Source organism: Cervus canadensis, chromosome 6 (assembly GCF_019320065.1).
Source record: "Cervus canadensis isolate Bull #8, Minnesota chromosome 6, ASM1932006v1, whole genome shotgun sequence".
NCBI lineage: Eukaryota > Metazoa > Chordata > Mammalia > Artiodactyla > Cervidae > Cervus > Cervus canadensis.
The window spans coordinates 90,301,109-90,316,378 of record NC_057391.1 but is presented as its reverse complement, the minus strand read 5'-3'; positions in this window follow the sequence as shown (position 1 = coordinate 90,316,378).

Genomic DNA, 15,270 nt, shown 5'->3' with positions numbered 1-15,270 from the left:
GAGAAGCAAACTTAGAACATTTTTAGAGAGCATATAACATGTAAAATTATAAAATATTACTAAAATCTTATACATTACTTTTCCCGATTATCATATAAAATAAGTACACATGTGTTCAATCGCTCGGTCGTGTCCAACTCTTTGCAAGTCCATGGATTGTAGCCCTCCAGACTCCTTCTGTTCGTGGCATTTTCCAGGCAAGAATACTAGAGCCATTCCTCCTCCAGGGGATAAGATAAGTAAATGTTATTTTAATGAATCATCATAGGTAAAAAATAGTGTTACTCTTGTCTCTCCATCCAGCTTGCATTGCTCTTTAGAGATAAAGAAACTTGACCCCTAGCTCAGATTGAGAATGGAGGCCGCTTCATGAACCCTTGGCAGAATGAGAAAACCTGCAGCACAGGATTTCTGTGGACACACAGCAGCAACCTCACTTCCCCCAGCACCTGGGCCTGTTGTACTGAAGTGCCTCACACGGCAACTGGCAGCTTCATTTCAGGAAAGCAGAATAAATCTGTGACATACAGATCACGACACAGTTCTTATTAGTAATCCATGTTCCTTCTTGCTCCTTTCAGAGCCCTGTCCAACTTCACGGTCTGGAGTCCCTTCCATGGACATCACAGCCTCCTTCCCTGTCAATCAAGGCAGTAATTTCCAAAGCCCAGTGTTTTTGGCTTTGAATTCCTTCATGACCTATTTCAATATAATCAATTATTTCCTCTTCTTTTAGTTTGTTTCTGCATGCCATCTTTATATGGAGTCTTTTGAGTATAATTTTTCATCTATCTATCTCTAAATTAACCATTAGTCTTTGCCCATTCTTTCTATGAAATGTATATCATATAAGGCGATTTTAAAAAGCTCACTTGCGATGTAAACCCAAGTAAGTGAACCAGAATCGTTGAAGAACCACCTGGCCAACAAAATTGTCTATAGGACCACTTGTCATCAAAGTTACTAAAAAACAATAGAGGCCAGGCTACATTATGAGGTACCTGACTGGAAGCCGTTTTAAGTTTAAAATAGAAGGCGAAGGGAGAAAAGAAAGAAGGGTCAGTGGTTTGTTACTGGAACACTCGACTCACTAGATCAGCTCCCTTTAGTTGTGACTGTTTCTGTAACGTCTTCTCTGCTCAGGAATCAGGTAAATACCACATTTTAGTCAATGAAACTTTTCAAACTCTTGCTACCTTGTATGACATTTATTTTCCCAGGTCTTCCCCAGAAAATAAATGTTAACGTACATTAATTGCAGCTCCCTTTATTTTGAAGAAATATGGGACTTCTAAATCCTTAAGTAATGAGAAACAAAAGAGGATTTTATTGTTATACATAACATTAGGAAAATTTTTGTGGAGACTGTCTTGAAGTCCAAGCTTTGCCACTGCAGCTAGAAACGAAGTGATACCACCTTTTACTGATGGTAAAGATCCCCTGGAGAAAGAATTGGCAACCCACGTCAGTATTCTTGCCTGGGAAATCCCATGGATAGAGAAGCTTGGTGGGCTACAGGCCATGGGGTTGCAAAGAGTCAGACATGACTGAGCAACTAAACAACTTGATTTATTTTTCACTAAGTGACAAAGGGAGGCATGAGTATTGGGCACTGCCCATGTCAGGGCAAAGGGCCACCTGACTTTAACTTTAACATGAATGTGGCCCATTTGTGCCTATGGGCTGATAAGATCTGGGAAAATATGGATTTGGGAAGTGATAAGAATAATATGTCTTACATAACAAATAGATAGAGTTTGTTATTCTTGTTGTTCAGTCACTAAGTCATGCCCAACTCTTTGTAAGCCCATGAACAGAAGCACACCAGTCTTCCCTGTCCTTCACTATCTCCTACGGTTTGCTCAAACTCATGTCCATTGAGTCAGTAATACCATCTAGCCATCCCATCCTCTGTCGCCCACTTCTCCTCTTGCCCTTAATCTTTCCCAGCATCAGGGGCTTTTCCAATGAGTTGACTGTTCACATCAGGTGGCCAAATATTGGAACTTCAGCATCAGACCTTCCAATGGATATTCAGGGTTGATTTCTTTTAGGATTGATTAGTTTGATTTCCTTGCAGGTCAAGGGACTTTCAAGAATCTTAGAAAGTGCCACAATTCAAAAGCATCGATTCTTTGGTGCTCAGCCTTCTGTATTGTCCAACTCTCACATCCTTACATGACTATCTGTTGGAAAAACCATAGCCTTAATTATATGGAGTTTTATTGGCAAAGTGATGTCTCTGCTTTTTAATACCCTGTAGAGGCTTGTCATAGCTTTCCTCCCATGGAGCAAACATTGTTCAATTTCATGGCTATAGTCACTGTCCACAGTGATTTTGGAGCCCAAGAAAATAAAATCTGTCACTGTTCCCACTGTTTACCCTTCTATTTGTCATAAAGTGATGGGACCAGATGTCATGGTCTCAGTGTGTTTCACATTGAGTTTTAAGCCAGCATCTTAACTCCTCTTCCACCCTCATCAAGAGGGTCTATAGTTCTTTACTTTCTGTCTTTAGAGTGGTAACATCTCCATATCTGAGGTTGAGGAGGTAGACCATCCTCAATATAAAGACTTATTTACAAACAATTTGCTTTCTGCTTTCTTGATTACTTGCTCATTTCTTCTTTCTTTCTTGTGAACTACTCTGGCTACTCCTTTGTTTCTGACAGTTTCCTGAAACTTAGACCACTTTACTCTTTTAATATCTTTTTTCTAAATAAGGCAAAATAAAAATGAAACACAAACAAAACAAACTTCAACACAAGAGCGCCAGCTTCTGTGGTGCTCACTGACTTTCTTCATCATGTGTTCCAATGGATTTAGCCTCCAATGTGAAGATTGGTTCTGAAGTTCAGTTAAATCCTTTGTATTCCATTCCACCACGTCTTAAGATCCATATTGACAGAGAGAAGGAAAAACAAGAGATCTGACTCCTAGTACAGTCCAGTCTACCATCTCAGAGAAATCTCTCAAAGAAAAACACGTTTCACCTCTGAAAATCCATATTTCAATTTAATTCTAACTAAAATTACTTCAGTACTTTAAAAGCAGGCTTTACATGAGGCAAAAAGAAATGCCTGAATGTTAGCTATATGACTGACATTCAAACATCAAATTAGGATGAATAATTGAAGATTTAGCATGTTTCTTCTGACAAGTTGCCAGTGGTCGCTGTAAAGGTCTCTCCTAATCAAAATATTGATGGAATATCATATCTGTTTATGGGTTATAAGACTTAAGGTGATACTGAAAACTTACAGTCTTTTTTTTTTTTTTAATAAAGCTCACAATATTTAGTCTGTTTAGTCTAGATCAAAAAGGGCTGAGATGCAACTTAATGGTAGTCAAATATAATTTCTCTTTTTAGTTTCTTCAAATACAAACAGCTATTTTTTTTTCTTTATAAACTTAACACTTCATAAGAAAACCACAATTGACATGATGAACTTCATAATGAGCACTCAGATAATGGCTGAAGACTATTGCCTCCACTGGAGATTTTAATAAAATATCATAAATAAAAAATAGTATGAATGCTTTAACTCACCTTTTCCTAGATGAATCAAGTCATATTCCTCATTCATTTTTAGTGTCACTGATTGTATTTTTTCACAACTATATAATTTTTGCTGTTCAGTGGCTCTTTATCAGCTGAGCCATAAGGGAAGCCCAAAAATACTGGAATGGGTACCCTATCCCTTCTCCAGTGGATCTTCCCAACTGAGGAATCGAACCAGGGTCTCCTGCATTGCAGGCAGATTCTTTAGCAACTGAGCTATCAGGAAAGCCCTCTTCAGTGGCTCAGTCCTGTCTAATTCTTTGAGACCCCATGGATTTCAGCATGCCAGGCCATCCTATCCTTCGCTGTCTCCCTAAGTTTCTTCAAACTCATGTCAGTTGAGTCAATGATGCCATCCAACTGTTTCATCCTCTGTTGCCCACTTCTCCTCCTGCCTTCAATCTTTCCCAGCATCAGGGTCTTTTACAGTGAGTCATTTCTTCGTATCAGGTGGCCAAACTATTGGAGCTTCAGCTTCAGCATCAATTCTTCCAATGAATATTCGGGACTGATTTCCTTTAGGATTGACTGGCTTGATCTTCTTGCTTTCCAAGGGACTCTCAAGAATCTCCAGCACCACAGTTCAGACGCTCCAGTTCTTCAGCACTCAGTCTTCTTCATGGTCCAACTCTCACATCTACACATGACTACTGGAAAAACCATAGCTCTGACTATATGGAACTTTGTTGGCAAAGTGATGTCTCTGTTTTTTAATATGTTTTTTAGTCTTGTCATAGCTTTCCTTCCAAGGAGCAAGTGTCTTTTAATTTCATGGCTGCAGTCACTGTCCACAGTATTTTGGAGCCCAAGAAAATAAAGTCTGTCATTGTTTCCATTTTTTCCCCATATATTTGCTATGAAGTGATTAGACTGAATACTATGATCTTAGTTTTTTGAATGTTGAGTTTTAAGCCAGCTTTTTTTACTGTTCTCTTTCACCTTCATCAAGAGGCTCTTTAGTTCTTTGATTTCTGCCATAAGGGTGTTGTCATCTACATATCTGAGGTTATTGATATTTCTCCTGGCAATCTCGATTCCAGCTTGTGCTTCATCCAGCCCAGTATTTCACATGATGTACTCTGCATGTAAGTTAAATAAGCAGGGTGACAATATACCTTGATGTACTCCTTTCCCAATTTGGAACCAGTCTGCTGTAACATGTCTGGTTCTAACTCTTGCTTCTTGCCATGCATTCAGGTTTGTCAGGAGGCAGGTCAGGTCTGGTATTCCCATCTCTTTAAGAAGTTTCCAGTTTGTTTTGATCCACACAGTTAATGACTTTAGTCAGTGAAGCAGAAGTAGTTATTTTTCTAGAATTCCCTTGCTTTTTCTATATCATAGATTAATATACTACATATACTGTATTTTATTAATATATGTTTCTATAATATATATTATTTTGTAGTGTATATGTTTTTATAGAGCACTGCTCTTCAGGAAAACTTTTTGTGACAATAAAACTATTCTACATTTGTCCTGTCCAATGTGATATCCACTGGCTATGTGTGGCTAAGAATAACCAAAATGTAACTAGTTCGAGTGAAAAACTGAGTTTTACTTTTTATTTCATTTTAATTAATCTCAATTTCAATACCCACATATTCCTAGTAGCTACTGAATTGGGAAGTACAGCTCTACAGACTGAATTTAGATTTTGATGACCTGTTAGCTTGTTATCACTGGTTTTATTGAAATGATAACTTAAGTTTTAACACTGGAATGGAAGCTAAGGGGTAGTAGCCTCTAGTGTCAAGGATTGTATCCTATAGCATGGTTAATTTAAATGTTTTGTCAAGAAGAGATATCTATGGTTTCCCTTTCTCTTTTTCAATTTTGAGTGAAGAAATTAACTGTCCATAGAAAGTGTTGAGTCTCTATACTTAGACAACTTCATAATATGTCCTGAAGATGATTTAAGGAAATAGGATTGACAGGTGCTGTTTAAGCAGAAATGTAAAGCTCACATAATTCTTTGCTCATTAGTTTGGAATGTGGGGTGGTGACATTGATGGTGAGACTCTCATTTCAGCTATACTATTTCACCAGCTGTTGGAAAAGTTGTCCCTTTTTCCACTCACCTTACAATCTCAACCCCCTGTTTGAGCATGATTGACTTTTCCTGGAATGCTGAACATTTCTAAAGGACGTGATTTATTATTTTTCTTCCTGTCTCTGGAAAAGTTGTACTCAGAGAACCATGTGCCTGCATGCTGAGTCGCTTCAGTCGTGTCCCTCTTTGTGACTCTGTGGCCATAGCCTGCCAGGCTCCTCTGTCCATGGGGTTCTCCAGGCAAAAATACTGGGATGGGTTGTCCTGCCCTTCTCCAGAGGATCTTCCCAACCCAGGGACCGAACCCATGTCTCTTATGTCCCCTGAATTGGCAGGCAGGTTCTTTACCACTGTCGCCACCTGGAAAACCAACATAGAACCATTCGCACTGGCTTTGCATGGAAACTACAGGAGGGCAGAAGAATAGGGTGTTCTCCATGCTCCATTTAAGCAATGCGTTCATTCCCTCTCTCCTCTTCCATGCACTCATCTCCCATATGGCAGTGAGGGAGTTCAACTCTGTATTCACTTTCAAAAAATTGCATCTCCTTGTGGTAGCAGCTTATGATCTTTTAAAGTCCTGAAATTTTGCCCTGTGGTGTTTAGAAGTCAGTCACTGTTTACTGGAATGTTCTGAAGAACTTAATGACGAGAATTTTATGTTTTCTTTCTCTCACTCTGGGCTTAGAACAAAGTACCCTGTACAAATGTTGACTCAGCTATATATACTTCTTAAAGAGTTTACTTTCTGTGTCCCAACTTTTTGAAGCAATACAGGAAACAACACAGGTGAAAAAATTGCTTCATGTGACATGATTTCAAAATCAATAGCATTTCGGTTACCAAACAGACTCTTTAAGCTTAATGAAAAGTTGGTGGAATGTGGTAAATTCAGGCATCTATCACTAGTTCTATTCTAGGGCCCTCACAATATATCTTGAAATCCATTAAGTGATTCTTTACAGTGCCCAGTGTTTCACTATGCTGCATTTTAGGTGAGAGGTGTCTAAATTATTTCAATGGAGAAATCTGTTTTTTTTTTTTATGACTATATACTGTTACTCATTTTATTGGAAATTCACAGACATTTCTGCCATCACTTCCTCTCAACAGACATTATTTACAAAAAAATTAAATTGAATTTTGAGTGAGCAGGAGGTCAATATACTTTATCTCTCTGATTTCATCTTCCATTGTCCTACTTAAACTAGTTCCAGACACACAGTGAAGGTTAACATTTATACAGCAAACAATAAGTTAATTCGATAGGGAAACTGGCATTTTGCCTATGCAATCTTAAAATGAGTTCAGTTAGATAAACAAAAATAGTGTAACAGCTAGGTTTGAATTCAATATTCTTTTGTTTCAATTGAATTTATTTCATTTCTTTTATCTTTATCTCCAACAGACCAAGAAAATTCATTTAATATGTAATATTCACATAATTTATTCATGTATTTGCTTCATGAAAGAAAGACAGTAGTTGAAATCAATAGTTCTAAAGTCCTCACAGTTGGGATTCCCTGCTGATGCAGTGGTTAGAATTCTGCTCTTTTACTACTGAGGGCCTGCGTTCCATCCTTGGTCACAGAAATAAGACCCTGCAAGCCACGTAGCAAGGCCACTAAATAAATAATTAAATAAAATCCCCGTGGTTGGCTTGGGTCATCTGATCCAATCAAGGAGATTTCTAAAAGTGAAATTCTCACAAGGAAATAAAGAAAAAGTTGTCACTTTTGGCTCTCTTTGTCTGATTTTTATTTATGAATTCATGGAATGGATATTTAAAGAGAACACTGGCTTCCCTGGTGGCTCAGACAGTAAAGAATCTGCCTGCAGTGCAGGAGACCCAGGTTTGATCTTTGGATGAGGAAGATCCCCTGGAGAAGGGCATGGCAACCACTCCAGTGTTCTTGTCTCAAGAATCCCATGGACAGAGGAGCCTGGTGGGCTGCAGTCTGTGGGGTTGCAAAGAGTCAGACACGACTGAAAGAGTGAAGCTGTCCTTTTCACTGTGTAGTACAAGACTCTTCCCAATATTGTGGAAAAAGATACAGACATCTTTGTCTTCATGGTTATTCCATTCTAAAAGGAGGACATATGAATAAAGTAAGATATTAATAAAATATTGATATATTAGATGAGAATAGTAACATGAAAAAATTTGAAGCAAGGATGAGATTAGGGTGTACCATGAAGGTGATGAATGTGTTGGTTGCTCCGTCCTGTCTGACTCTTTGTGACCCCATGGACTGGAGTCTGCCAGACTCTTCTGTCCATGGAATTCTGCAGGCAAGAACACTGGAGTGGGTTGCCATTCCCTTCTCCAGGGAATCTTCCCGACCCAAGCATTGAACCTGGGTCTCCTGCATTGCAGGAGATTGATAACATGAACAAATCTGAACCGAGGAGAGGTTGAGGGCTTCCCAGGTGGCGCAGGTGAAGACTTCACCTGCCAACACAAGATACACAGGAGATGTGGGTTAGATCCCTGGGTTGGGAAGATCTCCTGGGGAAGAAAAGGCAACCCCCTCCAGTATTCTTGCCTAGGAAATGCCATGGACAGAGGGTCCTGGCGGTCTGCACTCCACAGGGCCACAGAGCGGGACGTGACTGAGTCACTCAGCATACACATACATGAAGAAGAGGTTAGGGCGCACGATGAAGGTGTTGAGAGCTGCTGAAATTTTAATATGGTGACCAATAAATTCCTCTTTGTAAAAGTGACATTTATAGACATGAATGAGAAGAGGATAGGAATCTTGCAGGTATCTAAAAGTAGACTATTTCAGGCCAAAAACAGTGATTGAAAAATGTCCTGAAGGATGCATGCCTGATGTAGATAGGAGGCCAATGTGACTGAACTGGCTGAGCAAGGCAGGTGGTGTCACGTGATGAAATCAGAGCGATAAATAGGGTAGGGATGGAGGTTGGGCTCTACGGAGTCTTGTGATGCTTATAGAGACTTTGGCCTTTATTCTGAGCTAGATGGGGAGGTGTTGGAGCATTTAAACCATGATCTGACTTCTGTTCCTATAAGCTAATTCTGAATACTGTGTCAAGTACTAGACTGCCAGAGAACTGTGGCAGAGACCATTGCAAAATCTTGGCAAAAGATAATGACTGATTGGATCCAGGTCATAGTAGATAAAAGTCATGAGATTCTGGATATAGTTTGGAAGTAGAGAAATCATGGTTGATGCATTTAAAATAGGGTGTTATTCATGGAGCTGATCCAAGTTCTCTGTGATCTGTTACCTATGCTGTGCTCCTCAGACAGTCAAGTGGAGACAGTTCATAGGAATTAGGATGTGTAATTCTTTAGTCAGAAGGAAAGTCCAGGTTGGAGATTTCAAACTGGGACTCTTCAACTTATTTAAATTCTTGAGTCTGGATAAGAGCTGTCCAAGCTAGTGAGAATAGATAGGAGAAGATGTCTGCAAGTGTTCTGTCCACTTTAAAAGGTGGGTCATTCCAACTTTTAAAAATTTGGAAAATCAGGGGACATAAGCAGAGGGAACAGAGAAGAAGTGACTGACACAGGGGAGTCTGTTGGCCTAGAAGCAAGTTAAGAGTGTTTAAAGAGGAGGGAAGGATTAGTTGTATCAAATGCTGCTGATGGATGAAGTACTGATGATTGAGAACTGACCAGTGGGTTTAGCAGCTCATTAGAGGCCTGGACAACAACAGCCTTGGTGAAGGCTGGTGCTGAAAGGCTGAGTGGATTATTAAGGGAGCAGAGAGATGAGATGGTGGCTAGAGTGGCATGGACGATGGAAAGAAGTTTTTTTTTTTTTTTTAATGGGAAAATAAGAGAAAAGAATCATTGAATGGAACTGGAAATTTTGAATATTTGAAGTTTGTTCCTTCTGCATAAATGGAGGGGGTGGGCTTAGTTAAGAGAACAAGAAGGTACACCCCATCCATAATCACAGGAGTGAAGGCCAGATGTATCTGCCAGCAGTCTTGATTCCAGCTTGTGCTTCATCCAGTCTGGCATTTTGCATGATGTGCTGTGCATATAAGTTAAATAAGCGGAGTGACAATATGAAGCCTTGATGTACTCTTTTCCCAGTTTGCCAGGAGAAATATCAATATCCTCAGATATGCAGATGATACCACCTGTATGGCAGAAAGTGAAGAAGAACTGAAGAGCCTCTTGATGAAAGTGAAAGAGGAGAGAGAAAAAGCTGGCTTAAAACTCGACATTCAAAGAATTAAGATCATGGCATCCAGTCCCATCACTTCATAGCAAATAGATGGGGAAACAGTGGAAACAGTGGCTGGCTTCATTTTCTTGGGCTCCAAAACCACTGCAGATGGTGACTGCAGCCATGAAATTAAAAGATGCTTGCTCCTTGGAAGAAAATCCATGACCAACTTAGCCAGCATATTAAAAAGCAGAGACATTACTTTGCCAACAAAGGTCTGTCTAGTCAAAGCTATGGTTTTTCCAGCAGTCATGTATGGATGTGAGAGTTGGACTATAAAGAAAGCTGAGCACCAAAGAAATGATGCTTTTGAACTGTGGTGTTTGTGAAGACTCTTGAGAGTCCCTTGGATGCAAGGAGATCCAACCAATGAATTCTAAAGAAGTCAACCCTGAATATTCATTGGAAGGACTGATGCTGAAGCTGAAGCTGAAGCTCTGGCCACCTGTTGTGAAGATCTGACTCATTAGAAAAGACCCTGATGCTGGGAAAGATTGAAGGCAGGAGGAGAAGAGGAGAAGGGGATGACAGAGACTGAGATTGTTGGATGGCATCACTGACTCAATGGACATGAATTTGAGTAAGCTCCAGGAGTTGGTGATGGACAGGGAGGCCTGGCGTGCTGCAGTGTATGGGGTCACAAAGAGTCGGACACAACTGAGCTACTGAACTGAACTGAGCTGAAGGCCAGATACGTGTGCCCCAGGTTCAAAGAAGTAAGTAGAGGAATGGAAGGAATGGGGGGATTTTCTCCTGGTGGCATTTTTTTTAAATCAGTCAAGTTGGAAGTAAGTTTATCAGATAACGGAAAAAGTAGCAGGAGGAACCAGCAATAATCACCTATGACAGTAGTAAAAATTGTTGCTTAGTTTTTTTTTTTACCTTGTAAATGAATTTTGAGAAATATTATTCTTCACAAGCATTTAAAAATTAATATCTGCAATTTTTCACCATGTATTTAAATGTTATAAAAGATACTTTCTGGCATATTGTAATTATTGATACTTTTCAATTAAGGTTTTGCATCACTTTTAAGATGCATTTAATGGGACCTAAATTAAGTATTTTAAACTCACCATTATCTATTCAAAAATATAATATGAACATATTTTCTCTCTCAGAAATGTTAACTTTGTTTTCTTTTCTTCTTGAAATGGAATTCCCGAATTTGAGCCTAAGGAGATATATTTATGCTTGAAATCTTTTATTACTCATCTTATTATACTTCTCTGTAAGAAAATAAGGTATAAAAATAGACTTTTACAGTGTGTAATGTGTTAGAAACAAGAGTTTAGAAATTTCTTTTACTGTGAAACAACTTTAAAAGTATTTGTACTCAATTACTGTAATAACATATGATGCAATTATTATATATAGTTATAGGTGCTGTTGTTGCTTAGTTGTTAAGTCGTGTCTGACTTTCTTGCGACCACATGGACCATAGCCCGCCAGGCTCCTCTGTCCATGTGATTTCCCAGGCAAGAATACTGGAGTAGGTTGCCATTTTCTTCTCCAGGGGATCTTCCTGACCCAGGGATCAACTCCGTGTCTCTTATGTGTCCTGTGTTCACAGGCAGGTTCTCTACCACTTAGTCACCTGGGAAGCCCAGTTACAGATGTGCATAGCTATTAAACATTTGTTACATCCTTCTGGAAGTGCACACCACACATCATGACTAAGTTAGATTTGTAGGAGGCTTATCGAGGGTGAGGACTGATGTTGAAGCTGAAACTCCAATACTTTGGCCACCTGATGTGAAGAACTGACTCATTGGAAAAGACCCTGATGCTGGGAAAGATTGAAGGTGAGAGGAGAAGGGAATGACAGAGGATGAGATGGTTGGATGGCATCACCGCCTAGATGGACATGAGTTTGGGTAAACTCCAGGAGTTGGCGATGGACAGGGAGGCCTGGCGTGCTGCCATCCATGGAGTCACAAAGAGTTGGACACGACTGAGTGACTGAACTGAACTGAATTGATTGAGGGTGAGGTGGGGTGGGGAAATGGATACACCTGCAAAAATTAACAGAGAGCGAAAAGAGAGTGAGTGGGACAGTCTCAAACCACAATGCACATCTGACAAAGTCTTGCCAACCAGCAGAGGCTGCAGGGCAAAGTTCTCCCGTTAGAGAAATCTCTATTGAGCCGCGGCCGAGCACAATGACCAGCCCGTACATAGCCACTGGCAGAGGGCTGACCAGGAAGAGCCTGGCTGTGGCTGGGGAGCCGAAGCATCAGTTCACGGAGGCGCTAGTGCTGGAGGCTTTCAGATGACTGTGAGCCTTGCAGTTCAACAAAACGTCCTTTCTTGAAGAGAGCTCCCAGCAGCGATTTTTCTATCATCGCCACAGATATACAAAGTGTTACCAACAATGCGTTCTTAATAAGATAGATGAACTTTTTGTATCAAAGTTCATATATCTGTGTGGATATATATTGCTTCATTTATATGATCATTTGGGGTTCAGCATAAATTACATTTTGTGTGCTTATAAATCCTAGGAAACTATGTTCACAAAACAAGCATATTTTTTACTTCCTTTCAAATATGTCCCAACTATCAAATAACTTTAAATCATTAAGAATTTTTTGTAGTCAGAACAGCATGTATATTATCTATGGTGAAACAGATCACCAGCCCAGGTGGGATGCATGAGACAAGTGCTCGGGCCTGGTGCACTGGGAAGACCCAGAGGAATCGGGTGGGGAGGGAGGTAGGAGGGGGGATTGGGATTGGGAATACATGTAAATCCATGGCTGATTCATGTCAATATATGACAAAACCCACTGAAATGTTGTGAAGTAATTAGCCTCCAACTAATAAAAAAAAAAAAAAAGAATTATTTGTAGTAATCTATCAGCTGACAACTCAACTAGGCCCTCCTTTAATTTTGGTGCAATTCAAGAGTACACACACACATTAACAAAACTTGCAGTTTTCCCTCCAAATTATTAGGTGTTTGTTGTTTTCAGTGCTTAGGAAATAACTCACAAAGGTTTGTACTCAGCCATGTCTGACTCTCTGTGACCCCGTGGACTGTAGCCCACCAGGCTCCTCTGTCCATGGGATTTCCCAGGTGAGAAGAGTGGAGTGGGTTGCTGTTTCCTTCTCCAGGGGAATCTTCCCACCCCAGGGATGAAAACCATGTCTCTTATGTCTCCTGCTTTGGCTGGCAAGTTCTTGACCACTAGCGCCACCTGGGAAGCCCCCTTAAGAAGGTTTACCAACATTTATTAAATGACAGTTATGCCTATTCCCTTTTCATGTAGAGATACCTCTGTCAAAACTATAGAATCAGAAAGGACTGTAAAATTCTGAATGTTTTATTCTATAGACACTTTGTGCTAGTACAATAATTTTAGATACAGTGGTTTTATTTTTAAATGTGTTCTAAGCATATTTTCATCAAAACTTTTCAGCTGTAGCTTTAGTTCATTCAGCTTGCAAAACATATCTGTCAGAGAACCTATTGATAACTGGAAAACCAAGTTGTCATTTTCTAACCAAATGTCCAACTTAGACTTGTCTTTCAGAATTTTTTTTTACTTATTTTAATTCAAACCGTACTGTTAATGCATATGTTTGTGACATTCATATCACTGTAAATCCTAATTCTATGATAAATAGATATAAGGTGTAAGTCTTGCCATAAATGTGTTCTTTTGATGAGCAAGGCATTGAAACCTTCAATTTCTTGCAAAACTGTCTGTTTTTATCTTATAGGACACTGTTCATTGTGATTTTTTTTTTTTTCCCCCTCTGAGAGTAGCAAGGGCAAGGAAGAGAAAGGTAGTTAAATAAAAATTGCCAGTACTTCTGCTGGATCACTTTACAATATAAGTTTTACAATATATCTGATTTCAAAATATATCACTGTTAGCCAAAGTACATTGTCTCTAACCACCACATTTGTCCTTAACAGAGGAGTGTAGGAAAGATCAATGCATGTATCCAATAAGTTGCCTTGATTACAGGGGGCTTCTTGTTACCAAGGTTTCAAATTCTGAAATCATCCTTTCGTTTGATGTCCCACAGTTTTTATATATGGAACAATGCACCATAGTAAGATTCAGGATGGTTGTGAGATGGACCTTTTATCAAGTGATAGATGATTACTGTGGATAGAATAAGAAAGAAGAAATTGACTGATGCCTACACTGCAGGCATGCTTTAGATCAGTTTAGAGAAGAGCACGTATGGAAGTTCTCTCTCTGGAAACTGATTTTCTGAGACCTGTTCATGTCATGGAATAAAGCTTTGGGTACTCCCTGGGATGTGCGTACTCCAAAGAGAAGCCACTGGTCTGGGAAAAGGGTGAATGAATTATCAAGAACAGTGGTTCTCAACTCAGAATTTTTTTACCCTTTATCCCTGCCCCAGCCAGGATACTTTTGGCAACACCTAGGGCTTCCCTGGTGGTTCAGACGGTAGAGAATCTGCCTGCAATGCAGGAGACCTGGGTTCTATCCCCGGGCTGGGAAGATCCCCAGGAGGAGGACATGGCAACCCACTCCAGTACTCTTGCCTGGAGAATCCCCCTGGGGCAGAGGAGCCTGGCAGGTTAAAGTCCATGGGGTCCAAAGGGTCGGACACGACTGAGCGACTGGGCACAGCGCAGCAGAGCGATGTTTTGGTTGCTGCAAGCTAGAGATGCTGCCAAACTTCCTACACTGCGCAGGACAGACTGCTCATGAAATATTTATGAAGCTCAAACTGCCAGTTGTGTGGGATAGAGAGCCTCACTAATGAACTTGAGGTGCGAACGTCAGCCTCATCAGTAACACCTGGGAGTGTGTTAGAAAACGTAAGATCTGGATGGCTCATTTCCATATCAGACTTTGAAAGGCCCTGAAGTAGCCAGACGCGGTGGGATCTGAAGCAGCACTGAAGGTCCAGTGTTCTGCCACTCGGCATTACAATGGGAGGCTGTTTTTAGACACTTTAAAAAGTTTGGTTTTCCTTCTTTCAAATTTGTAGGAAATGTGACAAACATGTTTTTGGCTTAACTAAATATATGATAAACATTGTTCCTGTGCATATTTCAACAACAACAAGGAATTAGATAGAAAATAAAAACCTTTGTGAATTTGTCCTCATTTCTTTTGATCCTTTTTTCTTTTTCCCTCTCTGCTTCATTTGTTTCCACCATTTTATCTTCTACCTCACTTATCCTATCTTCTGCCTCCGTTATTCTACTCTTGGTTCCCTCCAAAGTGTTTTTTATCTCATTCATTGCATTGTTCATTTTTAATTGACTCTTTTTTATTTCTTCTAGGTCTTTATTAAACAATTCTTGTATCTTTTCAATCTTTGTCTCCAGGGACCTCTGGGACACTGTGAAACGCCCCAACATTCGAATCATAGGAGTTCCAGAAGAAGAAGACAAAAAGAAAGGCCATGAGAAAATACTCGAGGAGATAATAGCTGAAAACTTCCCTAAAATG